The 10268-nt window shown below is 35.9% G+C and overlaps 1 pseudogene; it reads right to left on the reverse strand.

The window, feature by feature from the left end:
- Positions 1-173: 173 nt before the first annotated feature.
- LOC140855672 (uncharacterized) lies at positions 174-9102 on the reverse strand (annotated as a pseudogene).
- Positions 9103-10268: the final 1166 nt, after the last annotated feature.

Below are 10268 nucleotides of genomic sequence, written 5' to 3' on the forward strand. Positions count from 1 at the left end.
GCTCTCAACCTGAGCTCACTCATGCACTAAATTCAGATGATTTCCCAATAGGTTAACCAACACGAATCCATTCCTTCGTTTACTTGGAAGTCATTTACATCAATGTACAATATAAAAGAGAACCATAAGAGAAGAAAACCAACCATTATACTTCTAAAACATCATCCACCCACGAATAGTTCTTTTTTATTTATGTGCTGTACAATCATTCATGTTCATCTTAAATGAGGCTGGAGATTGGCAGTTGGTTACTGATTTCACCTTGCAGTTCAGCATCCCAAGACAAGTCTCACTTCGTACACTAGGATCTTCCATCTCCCTAGATTAGCTGCTACGAATTTGCCATCATCAGCATTCTTGACAGTCGAAACTTGCACCTCCACATTACATGTTCCACCCAGCAAGGCTTCAAGTGCAAGTCCAGTTCCCCAACCTCCTGCTGGAACAAACTTCACATCAACTGCATTATCTTCACAATCCAGCGTCAAGTCAAAAGGCCATATGAGCTCTGCCAACGACTTCTCATATTTAAAATCCACAGATTTCAGGCCAACGCCTTCAGAGAAATCATCAACAAAGGCTTGTGAACTTCTATAGTTGTCAGCAACTTGTCCACAATGTTGGTTATGTGAAAGATCTTCCAATGGATCTGTGCTGCTGTCGTCTGACCAGTCCAATCTGAACTTTACTTTTGATTAAATTTTCATCAAAGCTTGAATCTGAGCTGCAGTCTTCTGTCCACCTCTGCCAAATTGGTTCAAGCTATGGCTAGCATGTCCAGCTTCCTCAGCATCACTAGCATCAAGGCAGCTTCCATCTTGCCAATTGTTGTGGATACCTCCATTTGATTGAAAGTGCATACAACCGAATACTTTCTGCATGAATATCCTTCGTCTGCTGCAGTTGACTCAGTGGAATTTGATCATACCATTTAAACCATGATCCTTCTGTTCTACGCCACTTCGAGAGCCACTCGGTGAGTAGTTGATCCTTCAATAGTTGGTCCAGTGCAACCATTCTGGTGTCTTAGCTTGACAGGCTCCCTCTGTTCCAACCCATGATCAGGAGGCAATAAGTTGAAAATTTGATCCAAATCAACCTTGTGAACCATGTCTTTTTCATGGTTTTCGACACCCACTCTCTCAATTCCTCACAGGGAACTTCAAAGAAGAGGAGGCCAACTCATAGTTATCACCATTAAAAAGGTAAGGTTGCTCCCAACGAAGTTGAATTGTGAGAAGATTTATGTTCCTCAAAGAAAGAAATCTTCCCAATGCCGAAGTGGATTTACCAGCAGTGGACACTGACTCCTGATCTTAAGGAAATTTTCCACATCTGATCTGAAGCATTACCATAATCGATGAAATTATCTTCCTCAATGGGAAATTCAGGTGCTGTAACTATTAAAACTGAATTATGGGGCACAGACACAGAAGAGCCGTGTTGTCACTAACAATGATGAGTAATCAAAAGCTGCAACTCCTCTTGCTGCATCTGATGTATCACAACCTTACCTTCAAATCAGATTCATTTAAAGAGGTATCCGGAGCTAGCACAACATCAGCTGATGAAAGTGAACAACCACAATTAGTTTCCTTTACTACATCAGATGTCCCACCACCATTTTTCTCCAAGCCAATTTTGTTGGATAATTTATCAGATCTTCAGAAGATATACCAACAGGAGTGGAATCGGGGCCATTCTTATTACCAACAGAAAATCCATGAGGTTCTTCCATCACATCTGGGCTGGGTTTGGGAGATTTGACAGTAGTTTGATGTGAGGAATGCTGCCAGTGCTGAAGCTAATGCACCATCAATGCATAGAGATGTTTTATCCTTGGGGTGATCCCTCACACTTGAATCTAAGGTATCTTCAGTGTTGGTACACTCTTCTTCTTCATTAAGGAACTCGGGTGCCTCAACTACCAGTCCTGGATGCATATTAGATTCAGGCACAGAAGTTGCCCATCACTAGCTGATGATGAGAAATCATCTTCATTATGGAATTTGGGTGCCTTAATGGCCAGACCTGGAAACATCTTTGATTCAGACAGAGAAGCTGCAACATCATTAGCCGGAAATGATGAGTCAGTAGACACAGTGTCCATCCCTTTTGTGAATGAAGTGTTGCAATCCTTGTTATCTGAGTCAGATTCGTCAAACGAAATTCTGGGGCTGATATCCTTGAACGAGAGTTTCTCTCAGAAGACTGAATCCCTCCAGCAAATACATCAACTTGCTGCTCTATCCGCTGGAGCCTCATCTGAATGCAGCTAAGGGGTTTCATCATGTTTTCCTCAAACCTTGAACAGAAAGCTTCTATTCTTCCCATTCTTGAAACCAGCTCATCTAATACTTTCTCAACACGACCATAGGCTGGATTATTTTCTTCGACAACACACTTTGGCACCTGATCCATGTCCGTTATTTTCTGGCTGGAACCAAACTGTATATTTTCTGCTCGTACCTCAGATTGTTTCTGCACTGGCCCCACATCTTGATCTGCTTGATCTGTTACCTTCAGGCCAGATCTCAACCGTACATTTTCTGGTTCCAACTCGGTTTGATTCTGCACTGAGCCCATCTCTTGATCTGCTTGATCTATAACCTTCTGGCTAGACCCCAACTGTACATCTTCTGGTTTTACCTCAGTTTGTTCCTGCACTGGCCCCAAATCTCGATCAGCTTGATCTGTCATCTTCTGGCCAGATTCCAACTGTATATTTTCAGATTTTACCATGGTCTCTTCCTGGAATGGCTCCAAATTTTGCTCCTTCATGCTACAAATTGCTTCTTGCAGCCCTGTCCCATGCATGTCCAAGCTGCTTTGTCCAGCTGCTTTATCAAAACATTGCTGATGTTTTTGCACTCCTGTGTCCAGAGAAAAATACTTATCCTGTATTGTGCTAGTACCCAATTTGGATAATTGCAGAAAACTAGGAACAAGCATGGCTGGCAGAGGATTTTCATCCAGGTTTCCCTCAGTACACACAGGAGGATTGGGATTGGGGAATCGACATGATTGGCATATACACAAATCTCCTCTACATGAATGCACGTCTTAGTTTGAAGTGAAAGCAACCGAAGTGTAAGAGACAGACAAGGAGATATCTGAAAAATAAATAGCTCTTGCCCATAATGAATCTGCAATTCAAGTCCATAATGAACCAATAAAACAAAAAGAGAGAGAGAAGAGAGAGAGAGAGAGAGAGAGAGAAGCATCATGGTTGATGGGAAAATGCAAAATAACCTGAAATTTTGCACTGGAATTTCCATTAACCTTCTTTGACAAAGCATTTGCTTGGTCGTTCTGTTGAGGCGAATCAGGAACCTCACTTCTACCCAACCATCTTCAACACTATTGTTTACTCTCACCTGTAGCCAATTTTCATGTTTTTCCAAAGTTTTCATCATTACCATTTTGGGATTTGGTAATAGCTCGCTCAGAAGTAATTGGTGGCATGAATTTCTAGCAGCAGCATCAGAACTTTACTCTACACAGATATTCCTTACGTTTATTCTGCTGATCAGCAGCATGGTATATCTCACACATCTGGGCTGTAACTTCGTACATAGATCCCGTGAATTCATGCTTTTCCCTGAACGAGACTGTAGTACAGCATATATGAGATAAACTATCCAACAATTAAAAAGATGGACACAGTTTGATACAGATGCTTTGTTGTAGTTGTACATTACTACTGGATACAAACAGCAGTACAGCATGCATGAGATAAACTAACACAACAATTAGAAAAGATTGACACTGTTTGACACAGATGCTTCATTGTAGTGGTACTTTACCAATCTTAGACAGCTAAGGATATTCTAAAAGCAATTTGTGTGGCCAGATGTATATAATCATCTGCATCAGTTTATATTTCAAAGAACCATAACTACAGGTTTCTGATATATTAACAATCAACTATGTTTTGCAAGTAATTCATGGCACAGCTGCAATATATTTTTCAAACTAATGGAAAAGACAGATAATTCTTGCATTTTTTTAACCAGCCAAATGATTCCTAATTCCTGAATAATCAAATTGTTCGTGAATTATTCAGTATCTCACAAACTTCTCAAATAGTGTGTTCATTAAATACGAATTACGTATGACTTGTGCATTACAGATAAATGACATTAGCTTTAATTGCTGGCAGGTGTGTTGTTGCTGCTTTTTGTCATTTGCTGTCTCTCATGAGCCTGTCTTCCATGTATATCAATAATTCGATATCTTCCCTTTTTCCCAGTGTAAACTTGCCGAACCTCTACTAAACTTTCATTGAATTCTCTACATATTTTCTAAATTTTGATCCCTCCTCACCAAATAAGTCCACGATACCTAAGTTGACACTGTCCTTGATAACATTTGTATGTGCATAATTATCCAATAGTATAAATAATTGTTTTAAGTCTAAAATCAAACCTGCCCATCATGATATATGATGTGCCTTTCGTTTAAACCACACCAGCAGCAGTACCACATGCATTGCGGTAAAATTCAACAAAAAAACGGGACATGCTTGCACCATGAGAAAAATGTCATGGAGCTTAGTAAAAATTCAATAGGTTGAAAACATTTATTGGGCATAACATAAGTGGGAAATGAATGATTTGCAGTTAAAATTTAAAACATGAGACTTCCTAATTAACTGGATAGGGTTGCTATATTTTATTATATAAAATGATTAAGCATAATAGCAGAAAAAGTTGGGACATGCCCCTTAGGCTGCTATGCAGATGCTAAGATTAATTAAGTCATAAATAAATTTGAAAAATAAAAAGTAGATAGCAGCAGTAAGACTATCTTTTGCTGTTTTGGAGGTAGAATGAGCATAAGCATAAAAAAAGCACAAATATCACAATGAATTAGGTGGACGTACACTAGAAATACAATTAGAATATCAAATTTCAAGTGAACTCCGAAACTGAAACCAAAACATTTCTATTATGCCAAATTACAACTATCTCTGGATATGGAAACTGATCTACATTTTATATATAGGTAAATTGTGTTATCTTTCAGTCATTTGTTCATATATTTAATTCTAGAAAGTAAATCAGATATTACAAATTCTGGGGAAATCATAAGCATTTGGATTCTTGGATGCAAGAAATTCATAAAGGTGAATTATAATAAGAATTGAAAATTTTGAAGATTCTGTCAGATTTTTGAAAGCAAAGAGAAAATATTCAAGAGGATATTGGGCCTCCTAAATAGTGGATTTGCAGGATTTCAGCTGAAGATTTGAAGATTTGTGCCTGAATCTTGTTTATAAGGTGCCATCATTAGAAACTCAACATGGTCTAAGAATATTTGTAGGTCACCCTCCTATGAATTTTACATGTTAATTTTCATAAACAATTTAACATTGTCTTTAACTTTTTAACATTTTCAATAATTACAACAACCAGAACTATACAGCCAAATATTCGAAATATTTTGACATTCTATCTTCTTCAAATAATTCACTCTCACCCAAAACCCAGAAACTTGAAATGAAAATATTGAAATTCCTGAAATTGAAATTCAATAAGCTTGGCTGAATCCAGCACCAACTTTATGAACCTTGATAATGATGTAGTCCCTAGAAAATTTAGATTAGTTTTGGGAAAGGATAAAGGAAAAGGAAAACCTTTTACAGTGCTTAGGCTATTTGTGCATGAGGTCTCTAGAGATCTCAGAGCGCAGGTCACAGAGTCCAGAAAGAAAAGAGAAAAAAGGAAGGAGAGGGGGAGGGGGGTGCGGGGCCAAAGAATCAGACAAATGTTAAGTAGAAATTTGACAAAAGCTCAATCATTTTCACCTTTGATAAGTATGAAACTGAAGTTGACCCATATAGTGAGCTACATGTACATGAAGGTTGTTTCTTATGTACTAGATGATGTATGATTTGTTTGACTGTTACAAAGTTTGTAAAGGAGTTACTTTAGCCACTTTAAACTCTCTTTTTCTACAATATAATAGCTTAGCACAGTATTAAGTTGAATCCAAATTTAATTTTCTGTGTATCCTATACTTCTAATCACCAATTCCCTTATGCATTCTAGAGAACACTAAAAATACATCAAGATTTTATGGTAATCATCATCTGTGTTCTGTCAATATCTCCAATAATTCAGCTCCATATAGCTCTCAAAACTCAAAATACCAAAAAGTCACTATTAAATTCATCCTATGCATGAGATGGTGCTTTTGCAAACCCTTTTCTTCCAAAGATTATCCATGTCATGAATGCCTCCTACTTCTGATTCATAGGCTTACAACAAAAGTACCTTGCCCGAGTGGCAGATGAAGGCTATTCAACACATAAAAGGACATGAATGTCTCCAGCCAATTTTTATATTATAATAGAACCAAAGCAGTTTTAATACCAACAATTCCTGTAAGTTTCAAATTCAAGTTAATCATGAGAAAAGGCAAAAATCCAGGAGAACCAAAAGTTCTCAAATATCCCCCTCAAATAGAATGGTTGACCACAACTTCAATATTCTCAATAATGAGATTATTTCCATCAATAGTATCTCCAAAGCACGGCTCTATTTTTGGAATAAAAGGAACTGCTACATCCTCAAGACTCTTTGCTGACCATTAATAAGGAAATAAATACCATTGGAAAAGGAATGCATTTGATGTAACCAGAGCCTCAGAATAATTACTCAATTCATGATCACAACTCTAATCATTTTCGTTTCCATGTATGTATTCATGCTAGAGTAGGATTTGAGCTTGAAACCTACAAATGCAGATGATGTAATATTTTAATGGGAACTCCTAAACAACTTGGTTATTAAATCGACAATCTCATGTGATGCCATGCATGAGATGAGAAAGCATCGAGAGAAATCTACACATGGAGAGGTACTAAAAGTGCCCTTTTTCCGTTCTCATTATGTCTATTATAATCCCAATATTTCCATGTTTTGAAGTCTCATTTGGGTGGAAAAGGATCCCTCTTTCATTAGAAGTTTAGTTAATATGATTTGCAAAAAATGCAAAGAGAGATTTATCAAATCAAATGAATGATCACATCTATTTGTCATTACTGAAAAGCCTCCTGAGCATTCCTTGATAACACTATAATTTATTTCTTCCCAAGTCTGCAGTAATTAGAGAAAGGAAAGAGGGAGAGGGAGATGAAGAAAAAGCATATTAACTACACAGCCATCTATAGACTTCTCTCATGCATAGCACATCATCTATATTGGTCAATTGAAAGTCCAAACCACTGATCCCAAACTATAGCATTTAAAATGCAAGATGACTAAATCTTAATCACTTCAGATATTAATTACATATGCAACCAATGGTCACACCAAATGGACAATTTAGGGGGATAGGTAAATTGATCTAAAATGGTTTAAATTTAAGTGAAACTTCAAATTAGATACTTAGATGAAACATCCTACAACATGCATATACCTCCTACTTTGCATTTATAAACATGGGTATGTGCCTCACACATTAGGGGACTCCTTTTGGTTGTTTCAAGCTTAGTTAAAACCGGGAATCATAAAATCTGATTTTTCTGTCAAAATTGTTCTATAAGAAACAACGGGGAAGTCTTCTCCCTCTTTTCCAGAAAAAACTCATTTTCTAGGTTTGATGGTCCATCAGTTTTGACAAAACAGTTTTTCGAAAAGCAACCAAGTGTTCTCACTAAAACTTATTTACTTTAACTTTTACTCAATGTTTTTTTAATAAAAATTGACAAACTGAATTGCTTGTAGGCCTTAAATTCCCAGCCTTGTTAAAACCTCAAAACAAGAAATGAAAGAGGACTATCATCAGAGCCATCTTGGTATTATAGCCCAAGATATGGGACTGATGCATCTAGATAGCGTCGATCTCAAGATCATATTTTGATGGTTGAGAAAGTAGGAAGTGGTTCACTAGTGGAGGCATGGGCCGATCTAATCATTAAAAAGTTTAGTATTCACCAACGAGAAGCAGTAACGAGAGAAGTTGGTGGAGTATAGGATTAAGATAGGTGTGGCTTTGGTTCTTAGATAAGAGTCAGGGCTTTTAAGTAGATATTGACATAGGCAAAATGTTCAGTAGCCCAAATGAAATTTTTGACTTTGCAATTAAAATTGCAGAGAGGACCGGTCAGATGAAGACTTAGGTATAGACAAACAGTAAAGCAGCCATTATGCAATTAAAGGAAGTATGCTTATATAATTTTTATAGAACGATATTTCCAAATGATAGCATTATCAACGAAATTCCTTATTTCCCCTTTTTTTGAGAGAAAAATTCCCCATTTTTAAATTTCTCTTTTTCCAGAAAAGGCAAACCCTAGGATGACGTTATATGAATACAAAAGAGAGTAGCATTGTAACAGGACTCCAGCAAAAATTTTCTAACATTTTTTTTGTCTTCTTGGTAGATCTGAATCTGCTACGTCTTCAACCATTAAAGTCAGATTGACAGTAACCAAAACAATACAGTAGCCAAGTTTCCTCACATCGTGATCGAATCCACATTAAGAAAAGTTTTTTTTTTTTTTTTTTCTTGATGCACAAAAAGGTCCAATCTAGTTAACAGGTGGTTCAAAATCAAGTAATTCGGACCAATAGCCACATCCATCGATCACTCCCAGAGAAAAAAAAAAATCCCCAATTACCTCCAGCAAATCGGGATTTTTTCACCAGAACCCAAACTTTTCTTCATATGCAAGATCCAGAATACACACACACACACAAAAAGAATTCTCATCAATAAGCGCAAAGAAACCTTCCATCTCATCAACGACGATATAATCCCATCCAATATCAAAGAAATCAAATAAATGAAGAGAGCTTGGACTTACTGGTGACCTCGCAGGGTGGGGGATCGTCGGACGGCGGCTGGACAAGGAGAACGCCGCTCGAGGTCAAGGCGGGGGCCTCCTCATCGAAGGTCTCGAAGGAGATGGAGTCTCGGAGGGACCCCTCAGCGGCAATCCAGTTCGTCGACGAGCTCCAGCTCCCGCTGCTCTCCTCGCCCGCCATCGCTCCCAAACCCATTGGCTCTTTCTTCGGCTGGGGCATTTTTGGCACCTCCTCCCCTTTCCTACCGGCAATGGGAAGGGTATTATCGCGATACACGCAACCAACATCCTAATCGGGACTTAATATATTAAAAGAGATTAGGAACTTAAGCATGAATCTAGCAGCTAAAATTTTATATATGAAATAATATATCTGGAATTGAGATCCCGAGATTAGTTCAAAACTACAAAGTGCGGAATTATTTACTGCTCCCTATTTTTATTTTTTTAAAATTTAAAACTTTTCTTATAGATGGAATTATTTGCTTGTCCAATATTCTCAAGGTGCTTGCCCATTGTAAATCATCATAAAATATTAAATTTTTTTTTTCATATATACCCTTCTAGATATTATAATTTATAAAAATATCTTTATAAAATTAATATTTGTATGTATATTTTTATAAAATATTTATTTTATATATATTCTTTATTTTTTTTCCTTTTACAATATGTCTATGCCATATAATGTCATTAAAAAATTAATTATTTTTAATTTAAATGATTGAAATATCCTCAATAGATAGGCATGAAAAAAAAAATTTATAAAGATATGCATGCAAATAATAATTTTGTTAGGATATTTATACAATTTTATATATGAGAAGGGTTTATATATAAAAAATTGTAATTTTAATTTTATCTATTTGGTGTGCCTTTAAGAGATTCTAATTATATTTATATTCTAATATACATGCTCTTATGTGCATCTATAATGATAAATATCATAGGTTGAACTTTGATGAGATAAGATGTAATAGATATTATAAATAAAAAAAAATAAAGCAAAATAATATTATAATCAATGAATGAACTTTCAAAACTTTCTTGTTATTTAATCATCGAATTTATCTTTTTTCATGACAAATACTTTCACAAAAAATATTAAGGAGCAAATACGAGAATAATTTAAGTATTTAAATAAGTTGAAATAGGTAAAAATAAAATTAAATTTTTTTGCAAATAAATCCTCCTAAATATGTGAAATTATATGATTATCTCCATGAAGTTGCTATATGTATACGCTTATAAATATTTTTTTTTGTGTATCTATACATTAAAGATATTTTAGCCATTTAACTTAGAAACCTTTAATTTCTCAACAGCATTAGATGATATGGGTATATATGTAAGAAAAAAGAAAAAAAAAAGATATGCACCCAAAATAATTGTCTTATAAGGATATAAGTTTTGGGAGGATATTTATACAAATTATAATATTTAGGAGGATATA

This window comes from Elaeis guineensis, chromosome 2 (genome assembly GCF_000442705.2).
Source record: "Elaeis guineensis isolate ETL-2024a chromosome 2, EG11, whole genome shotgun sequence".
Classification (NCBI taxonomy): Eukaryota; Viridiplantae; Streptophyta; class Magnoliopsida; order Arecales; family Arecaceae; genus Elaeis; species Elaeis guineensis.